Below are 8825 nucleotides of genomic sequence, written 5' to 3' on the forward strand. Positions count from 1 at the left end.
CAGGGCAGGTATTGCTTGCTGCTCTAGGCATGCAAGAGAAGCGGCGGGGCTGCAGAGAACAACTCTGCGAGAGCAAATGCGGAGTGCTGGAGAGGCCTGGTGAGGCGGGAGCAGTGTCCGGGTTTCTGAGCGAGGGCTCGTGCCTTGCCCGCGGCCCTTGGGCCATGCTTGCTGGCGTGCCGGTGCGCGGTGGGTGTGTTTGGGGCTGGGGCGCTTGTGCCTCTTGCCGGGCAGTTGGTGCCTGTTGCCAAGGCCATTGTCAGCGTTGCCCGGGGTGTCGGCGAGTTCTGTGTTCTGGCCGGCGTGGAGGCAGGCTGCCCTGGCCGCAGGCTTGGTGTGCTGGTGGCAGCCAGGGGGCTGGCGTGGGGCCCGGCACCATCATCGGTCTGGGGTAGTGTGTGGGGGGCCATGAGCTGCCTCTGGGCGTTGGTGCAGAGCGAGCTGTGGGGACTTGTTGAGGGCACGGGTGCTGGCAGCAGCCACTGAAGCCTTCTCTCCTCCTTTGCTTTGCACGGCGGCCGAGCGTGGCGTGGCGCTGCGCAGCTCCCGAGGACATGCCGGGCCCATGCAGCACAGGTGAGCACGCCGGCGTTGGTGTGTGGAGGGGGCCTGTGCTGTGTGGCAGGTAAGGAGTCGCGTGTCAGGCCCCGGGGAGTTGGGGGTCCTTGGGAGGGGTGGGAGAGAGCGCAGGACCCTTCTGGGTGGTCCTGCCTGGTGCCTCGATGGAGTCCGCCACAGCGGTGGGAGGAGGGTCCTCTTGAGCCGTGGGGCCATGGGGCTGCGCGGGGCTTGTTTCTTGGGGGGCTGTGGCCCGGCGGCAGCCGCTGCTGGCCTTGCTCCTCCTTCTTCTCTGCCCGGTGGCCGAGCGTGGCTGTGGGCAGCTCCCGAGGACGTCCCGGGCTGCTGCGGTGCAGTGTGCAGGCGAGCACGTCAGCAGTGGTGTGCGCAGGGCGGCCTTTGCCACAGGGCAGGTCAGCGGCCGCGTGCAGGGACCCGGGGTGCTGGGGAGGTTGGGGAGAGGGGCCAGGGCCCTTTGGGTGGTGCCGCCTGGTGCCTTGGGGATCTCAGTGCAGTGCCCCAGGGCAGCGGGAAGGTAATGCCCTGGGGCCGGGGAATCTGGCTCCCGCGGGGCTTGTCTCTTGGGGGGCTGGCACTGGCATCGTCGACTGATGGCCTCACTCCTCCTTTTGCTTTGCCCGGCGGCCGAGCACGGTGCTGAGCAGCTCCCGACGGCATCCCAGGGCCCTGCATCTCGGCGCTGGAGGCCAGCGCACCGGCAGCAGCTGGCGGCATTCGCACTCATCAGGAGCAACTTGTGTCTCGTCAGCTGAGTGCCTCTTTGTGTTTGCCTATTGCTGTTGCTGCTGCGGCTGCTGCTCCTGGGGGTACCTTTCCAAAAGGAGATTCCTCCAGGCTGCCCTCCTCTATCCCCTTGTAAGAAGGCCTTGCAGCGGGGAAGACGCCCTGCTGCGAGGTCGCTCAAGACCTCTGAGCGAGCGCCTGTGTTGGGTTTTGAGCTTTTTAAGGATGCTTGTGAGAGCTTGGCTTCTGAGACCTCAAAGCAGCAGCATGTCTTTCAGAAGGCACTGTAGGCCTGGAAGATGCAGAGGCGTCTGCCTGCGCCAGGCCCTTTCCCAAGGCGGGGAGTTGCTCGCCCCTTTCTCTTGATGCTCTGCCAAAGGTGGGCTAACCCCCACACAGGCACATTCTGCATGCCATGTGGCAGCGTGCTGGCGAAGCCAAAAACCTCCCTGGCGCTTCCAAAATCATTCACCCCGTTTTTGGCCCAAGACCGCTGGTGGCTCTTTTGCCCTCGGGAAACTGCCACGGCTGCTCTTTTTCCCCGCTCAGGAAATCCCTGAGCACTTGCCCGTGGGAAGGGTGTGGGGCTGGCACAGGCCGCTCTCCAGCTAGGCCTTGCTCTTCTGCTCGGCACTGGCCCTCTGCTGCTGGCCACCGCCAGAGAGAGGCTGCTTGAGCACAGCTCTCCTTACCTCACGAGCCTGTTAACCCAAGGGCTTAGCCTACTGACATGGCTGCCGAGTGTGCCAGCACTCTGGCCTTTCTCTCTTTTTCTAACTTTTGGCCTGTAGCTTTTTGCCCAGAACTGATTCCGGCACCAAGGAGCAGGCAGGCGTGCCAAGAACATCGCAAGCGTGTGAGGGGGAAGGAGGGAGAGGTGCCCCAGGACAAATGCCTGGAGACACTGCCTGAGGCTGCAGGGCTGGCGTGAGGAAAGCCAAAGGCCACCTGGAGCTGAAGCTGGCAAGGGCCAGGAAAGGCAAGCGGCAAGGCTCCTACAAGTGCACCAGCAGCAAAAGGAAGGCGAGGGCAAAGGGCAGCCTGCTGCTAAAGGCGGGGGGCAGGGGCCCTGGGGACAAAGGACACTGAAAACACAGATGTCCTGAAGGCTTTCTTCACCAGCTGACCGTGAGCCAGCAATGTGCGCTTGTGGCCACGAAGGCCGCTGGTATCCTGGGAAGCCGCAGGAAGAGCATTGCCAGAGGGCCGCTGGGGAGGGAGGGGGTGGGAGTCAGGGGCAGGCTCCTTCCGCTCTCCTCAGCCCTGCTGAGGCCACACGTGGAGTCTGGGGTGCAGTTCTGGGCTCCCCAGGACAACATCCGCATGGACGGAGTGGAGCGAGGCCTGCAAAGGGCCACCAAGAGGAGGAAGGCACTGGAGCAGCTCTCCTACGAGGAGAGGCTGAGCGAGCTGGGCCTCTTCAGCCTGGGCAGGAGAAGGCGGAGGCAGGCGGGCGGATCTCAGCAAGCTCTTCTCTGCCTCTGCAATAGGCCTCTGCCTAGCACTGCCTGAGGGGATGCCTCGGAGGGGCCCAAGACAGCTGTTCTGCCACTACGTGAACCTCTGCGTGCCTGAGCCATGTGAGGGGCATGGCGATTTTGTGCCAGTGTCTGCGTGGGCACGGTGTGGGTTTGGGAGGCGCAAGTGGAAGCGTGGAGGGGCAGTTCTCCGGAGGCTGCACCTGGCATGCCACTGCTCCAGTGGGGGCTGAAGAGGGCTCCTCGGCAAGCCCTTGCTGGTGGCGGAGCCATTGCAGAAGAGCTTGTATGCTGCGCGCACCTCTCCTTTGGTAAGGGGAAAGTTTGGCAAGAGTCGGGAGGTGCAGAGGGGCACGTTGGTGGAGGCCGGAATAGGCAGGACTGCCAGTGGAGGCGCGGGAGAGCACTAGTGTGCGAGCACGTGCAGGTGGGGAGCCGTTATAGCAGCGCGGCACTGTCTGTCGGCATGTGTCGTTAGGCATGGTGTCAGTCTGGGAAGAGCGAGGAAGCGCAGCGGCGCAGTTCTTGTTTGACTGGACTAGGCCTGCAAGAACAGCGGAGGAGCCCGAGAGAAGCTGTGGGCGCTTCCTTGATGGTGCATGAGCCTTGCCAGGTGCATGGTGATTTTTGTGCCAATGTCTGAGGAGGCACGGTGTCAGTTTGTGAAAAGAGGAAGTGCCGCAGGGCAGGTATTGCTTGCTGCTCTAGGCATGCAAGAGAAGCGGCGGGGCTGCAGAGAACAACTCTGCGAGAGCAAATGCGGAGTGCTGGAGAGGCCTGGTGAGGCGGGAGCAGTGTCCGGGTTTCTGAGCGAGGGCTCGTGCCTTGCCCGCGGCCCTTGGGCCATGCTTGCTGGCGTGCCGGTGCGCGGTGGGTGTGTTTGGGGCTGGGGCGCTTGTGCCTCTTGCCGGGCAGTTGGTGCCTGTTGCCAAGGCCATTGTCAGCGTTGCCCGGGGTGTCGGCGAGTTCTGTGTTCTGGCCGGCGTGGAGGCAGGCTGCCCTGGCCGCAGGCTTGGTGTGCTGGTGGCAGCCAGGGGGCTGGCGTGGGGCCCAGCACCGTCATCGGCCTGGGGTAGTGTGGGGGGGGCCATGAGCTGCCTCTGGGCGTTGGTGCAGAGGGAGCTGTGGGGGACTTGTTGAGGGCACAGGTGCTGACAGCAGCCACTGAAGCCTTCTCTCCTCCTTTGCTTTGCACGGCTGCCGAGCGTGGCGTGGCGCTGCGCAGCTCCCGAGGACATGCCGGGCCCATGCAGCACAGGCGAGCACGCCGGCGTTGGTGTGTGGAGGGGGCCTGTGCTGTGTGGCAGGTAAGGAGTCGCGTGTCAGGCCCCGGGGAGTTGGGGGTCCTTGGGAGGGGTGGGAGAGAGCACAGGACCCTTATGGGTGGTCCTGCCTGGTGCCTTGGGGGGTCTCGATGGAGTCCGCCACAGCGGTGGGAGGAGGGTCCTCTTGAGCCGTGGGGCCATGGGGCTGCGCGGGGCTTGTTTCTTGGGGGGCTGTGGCCCGGCGGCAGCCGCTGCTGGCCTTGCTCCTCCTTCTTCTCTGCCCAGTGGCCGAGTGTGGCTGTGGGCAGCTCCCGAGGACGTCCCGGGCTGCTGCGGTGCAGTGTGCAGGCGAGCACGTCAGCAGTGGTGTGCGCAGGGCGGCCTTTGCCACAGGGCAGGTCAGCGGCCGCGTGCAGGGACCCGGGGTGCTGGGGAGGTTGGGGAGAGGGGCCAGGGCCCTTTGGGTGGTGCCGCCTGGTGCCTTGGGGATCTCAGTGCAGTGCCCCAGGGCAGCGGGAAGGTAATGCCCTGGGGCCGGGGAATCTGGCTCCCGCGGGGCTTGTCTCTTGGGGGGCTGGCACTGGCATCATCCACTGATGGCCTCACTCCTCCTTTTGCTTTGCCCGGCGGCCGAGCACGGTGCTGAGCAGCTCCCGACGGCATCCCAGGGCCCTGCATCTCGGCGCTGGAGGCCAGCGCACCGGCAGCAGCTGGCGGCATTCGCACTCATCAGGAGCAACTTGTGTCTCGTCAGCTGAGTGCCTCTTTGTGTTTGCCTATTGCTGTTGCTGCTGCTGGGGGTACCTTTCCAAAAGGAGATTCCTCCAGGCTGCCCTCCTCTACCCCCTTGTAAGAAGGCCTTGCAGCAGAGAAGACGCCCTGCTGCGAGGTCGCTCAAGACCTCTGAGCGAGCGCCTGTGTTGGGTTTTGAGCTTTTTAAGGATGCTTGTGAGAGCTTGGCTTCTGAGACCTCAAAGCAGCAGCATGTCTTTCAGAAGGCACTGTAGGCCTGGAAGATGCAGAGGCGTCTGCCTGCGCCAGGCCCTTTCCCAAGGCGGGGAGTTGCTCGCCCCTTTCTCTTGATGCTCTGCCAAAGGTGGGCTAGCCCTCACACAGGCACATTCTGCATGCCATGTGGCAGCATGCTGGCGAAGCCAAAAACCTCCCTGGCGCTTCCAAAATCATTCACCCCGTTTTTTGGCCCAAGACCGCTGGTGGCTCTTTTGCCCTCGGGAAACTGCCACGGCTGCTCTTTTTCCCCGCTCAGGAAATCCCTGAGCACTTGCCCGTGGGAAGGGTGTGGGGCTGGCACAGGCCGCTCTCCAGCTAGGCCTTGCTCTTCTGCTCGGCACTGGCCCTCTGCTGCTGGCCACCGCCAGAGAGAGGCTGCTTGAGCACAGCTCTCCTTACCTCACGAGCCTGTTAACCCAAGGGCTTAGCCTACTGACATGGCTGCCGAGTGTGCCAGCACTCTGGCCTTTCTCTCTTTTTCTAACTTTTGGCCTGTAGCTTTTTGCCCAGAACTGATTCCGGCACCAAGGAGCAGGCTGGCGTGCCAAGAACATCGCAAGCGTGTGAGGGGGAAGGAGGGAGAGGTGCCCCAGGACAAATGCCTGGAGACGCTGCCTGAGGCTGCAGGGCTGGCGTGAGGAAAGCCAAAGGCCACCTGGAGCTGAAGCTGGCAAGGGCCAGGAAAGGCAAGCGGCAAGGCTCCTACAAGTGCACCAGCAGCAAAAGGAAGGCGAGGGCAAAGGGCAGCCTGCTGCTAAAGGCGGGGGGCAGGGGCCCTGGGGACAAAGGACACTGAAAACACAGATGTCCTGAAGGCTTTCTTCACCAGCTGACCGTGAGCCAGCAATGTGCGCTTGTGGCCACGAAGGCCGCTGGTATCCTGGGAAGCCGCAGGAAGAGCATTGCCAGAGGGCCGCTGGGGAGGGAGGGGGTGGGAGTCAGGGGCAGGCTCCTTCCGCTCTCCTCAGCCCTGCTGAGGCCACACGTGGAGTCTGGGGTGCAGTTCTGGGCTCCCCAGGACAACATCCGCATGGACGGAGTGGAGCGAGGCCTGCAAAGGGCCACCAAGAGGAGGAAGGCACTGGAGCAGCTCTCCTACGAGGAGAGGCTGAGCGAGCTGGGCCTCTTCAGCCTGGGCAGGAGAAGGCGGAGGCAGGCGGGCGGATCTCAGCAAGCTCTTCTCTGCCTCTGCAATAGGCCTCTGGCTAGCACTGCCTGAGGGGATGCCTCGGAGGGGCCCAAGACAGCTGTTCTGCCACTACGTGAACCTCTGCGTGCCTGAGCCATGTGAGGGGCATGGCGATTTTGTGCCAGTGTCTGCGTGGGCACGGTGTGGGTTTGGGAGGCACAAGTGGAAGCGTGGAGGGGCAGTTCTCCTGAGGCTGCACCTGGCATGCCACTGCTCCAGTGGGGGGGCTGAAGAGGGCTCCTCGGCAAGCCCTTGCTGGTGGCGGAGCCATTGCAGAAGAGCTTGTATGCTGCGCGCACCTCTCCTTTGGTAAGGGGAAAGTTTGGCAAGAGTCGGGAGGTGCAGAGGGGCACTTTGGCGGAGGCCGGAATAGGCAGGACTGCCAGTGGAGGCGCGGGAGAGCACTAGTGTGCGAGCACGTGCAGGTGGGGAGCCATTATAGCAGCGCGGCACTGTCTGTCGGCATGTGTCGTTAGGCATGGTGTCAGTCTGGGAAGAGCGAGGAAGCGCAGCGGCGCAGTTCTTGTTTGACTGGACTAGGCCTGCAAGAACAGCGGAGGAGCCCGAGGGAAGCTGTGGGCGCTTCCTTGATGGTGCATGAGCCTTGCCAGGTGCATGGTGATTTTTGTGCCAATGTCTGAGGAGGCACGGTGTCAGTTTGTGAAAAGAGGAAGTGCCGCAGGGCAGGTATTGCTTGCTGCTCTAGGCATGCAAGAGAAGCGGCGGGGCTGCAGAGAACAACTCTGCGAGAGCAAATGCGGAGTGCTGGAGAGGCCTGGTGAGGCGGGAGCAGTGTCCGGGTTTCTGAGCGAGGGCTCGTGCCTTGCCCGCGGCCCTTGGGCCACGCTTGCTGGCGTGCCGGTGTGCGGTGGGTGTGTTTGGGGCTGGGGCCCTTGTGCCTCTTGCCGGGCAGTTGGTGCCTGTTGCCAAGGCCATTGTCAGTGTTGCCCGGGGTGTCGGCGAGTTCTGTGTTCTGGCCGGCGTGGAGGCAGGCTGCCCTGGCCGCAGGCTTGGTGTGCTGGTGGCAGCCAGGGGGCTGGCGTGGGGCCCGGCACCGTCATCGGCCTGGGGTAGTGTGTGGGGGGCCATGAGCTGCCTCTGGGCGTTGGTGCAGAGGGAGCTGTGGGGGACTTGTTGAGGGCACAGGTGCTGGCAGCAGCCACTGAAGCCTTCTCTCCTCCTTTGCTTTGCACGGCTGCCGAGCGTGGCGTGGCGCTGCGCAGCTCCCGAGGACATGCCGGGCCCATGCAGCACAGGCGAGCACGCCGGCGTTGGTGTGTGGAGGGGGCCTGTGCTGTGTGGCAGGTAAGGAGTCGCGTGTCAGGCCCCGGGGAGTTGGGGGTCCTTGGGAGGGGTGGGAGAGAGCGCAGGACCCTTCTGGGTGGTCCTGCCTGGTGCCTCGATGGAGTCCGCCACAGCGGTGGGAGGAGGGTCCTCTTGAGCCGTGGGGCCATGGGGCTGCGCGGGGCTTGTTTCTTGGGGGGCTGTGGCCCGGCGGCAGCCGCTGCTGGCCTTGCTCCTCCTTCTTCTCTGCCCGGTGGCCGAGCGTGGCTGTGGGCAGCTCCCGAGGACGTCCCGGGCTGCTGCGGTGCAGTGTGCAGGCGAGCACGTCAGCAGTGGTGTGCGCAGGGCGGCCTTTGCCACAGGGCAGGTCAGCGGCCGCGTGCAGGGACCCGGGGTGCTGGGGAGGTTGGGGAGAGGGGCCAGGGCCCTTTGGGTGGTGCCGCCTGGTGCCTTGGGGATCTCAGTGCAGTGCCCCAGGGCAGCGGGAAGGTAATGCCCTGGGGCCGGGGAATCTGGCTCCCGCGGGGCTTGTCTCTTGAGGGGCTGGCACTGGCATCATCCACTGATGGCCTCACTCCTCCTTTTGCTTTGCCCGGCGGCCGAGCACGGTGCTGAGCAGCTCCCGACGGCATCCCAGGGCCCTGCATCTCGGCGCTGGAGGCCAGCGCACCGGCAGCAGCTGGCGGCATTCGCACTCATCAGGAGCAACTTGTGTCTCGTCAGCTGAGTGCCTCTTTGTGTTTGCCTATTGCTGTTGCTGCTGCTGCTGGGGGTACCTTTCCAAAAGGAGATTCCTCCAGGCTGCCCTCCTCTATCCCCCTGTAAGAAGGCCTTGCAGCGGAGAAGACGCCCTGCTGCGAGGTCGCTCAAGACCTCTGAGCGAGCGCCTGTGTTGGGTTTTGAGCTTTTTAAGGATGCTTGTGAGAGCTTGGCTTCTGAGACCTCAAAGCAGCAGCATGTCTTTCAGAAGGCACTGTAGGCCTGGAAGATGCAGAGGCGTCTGCCTGCGCCAGGCCCTTTCCCAAGGCGGGGAGTTGCTCGCCCCTTTCTCTTGATGCTCTGCCAAAGGTGGGCTAGCCCTCACACAGGCACATTCTGCATGCCATGTGGCAGCATGCTGGCGAAGCCAAAAACCTCCCTGGCGCTTCCAAAATCATTCACCCCGTTTTTTGGCCCAAGGCCGCTGGTGGCTCTTTTGCCCTCGGGAAACTGCCACGGCTGCTCTTTTTCCCCGCTCAGGAAATCCCTGAGCACTTGCCCGTGGGAAGGGTGTGGGGCTGGCACAGGCCGCTCTCC

The sequence above is a fragment of the Dromaius novaehollandiae genome, chromosome 3, assembly GCF_036370855.1.
Source record: "Dromaius novaehollandiae isolate bDroNov1 chromosome 3, bDroNov1.hap1, whole genome shotgun sequence".
Taxonomy (NCBI): domain Eukaryota; kingdom Metazoa; phylum Chordata; class Aves; order Casuariiformes; family Dromaiidae; genus Dromaius; species Dromaius novaehollandiae.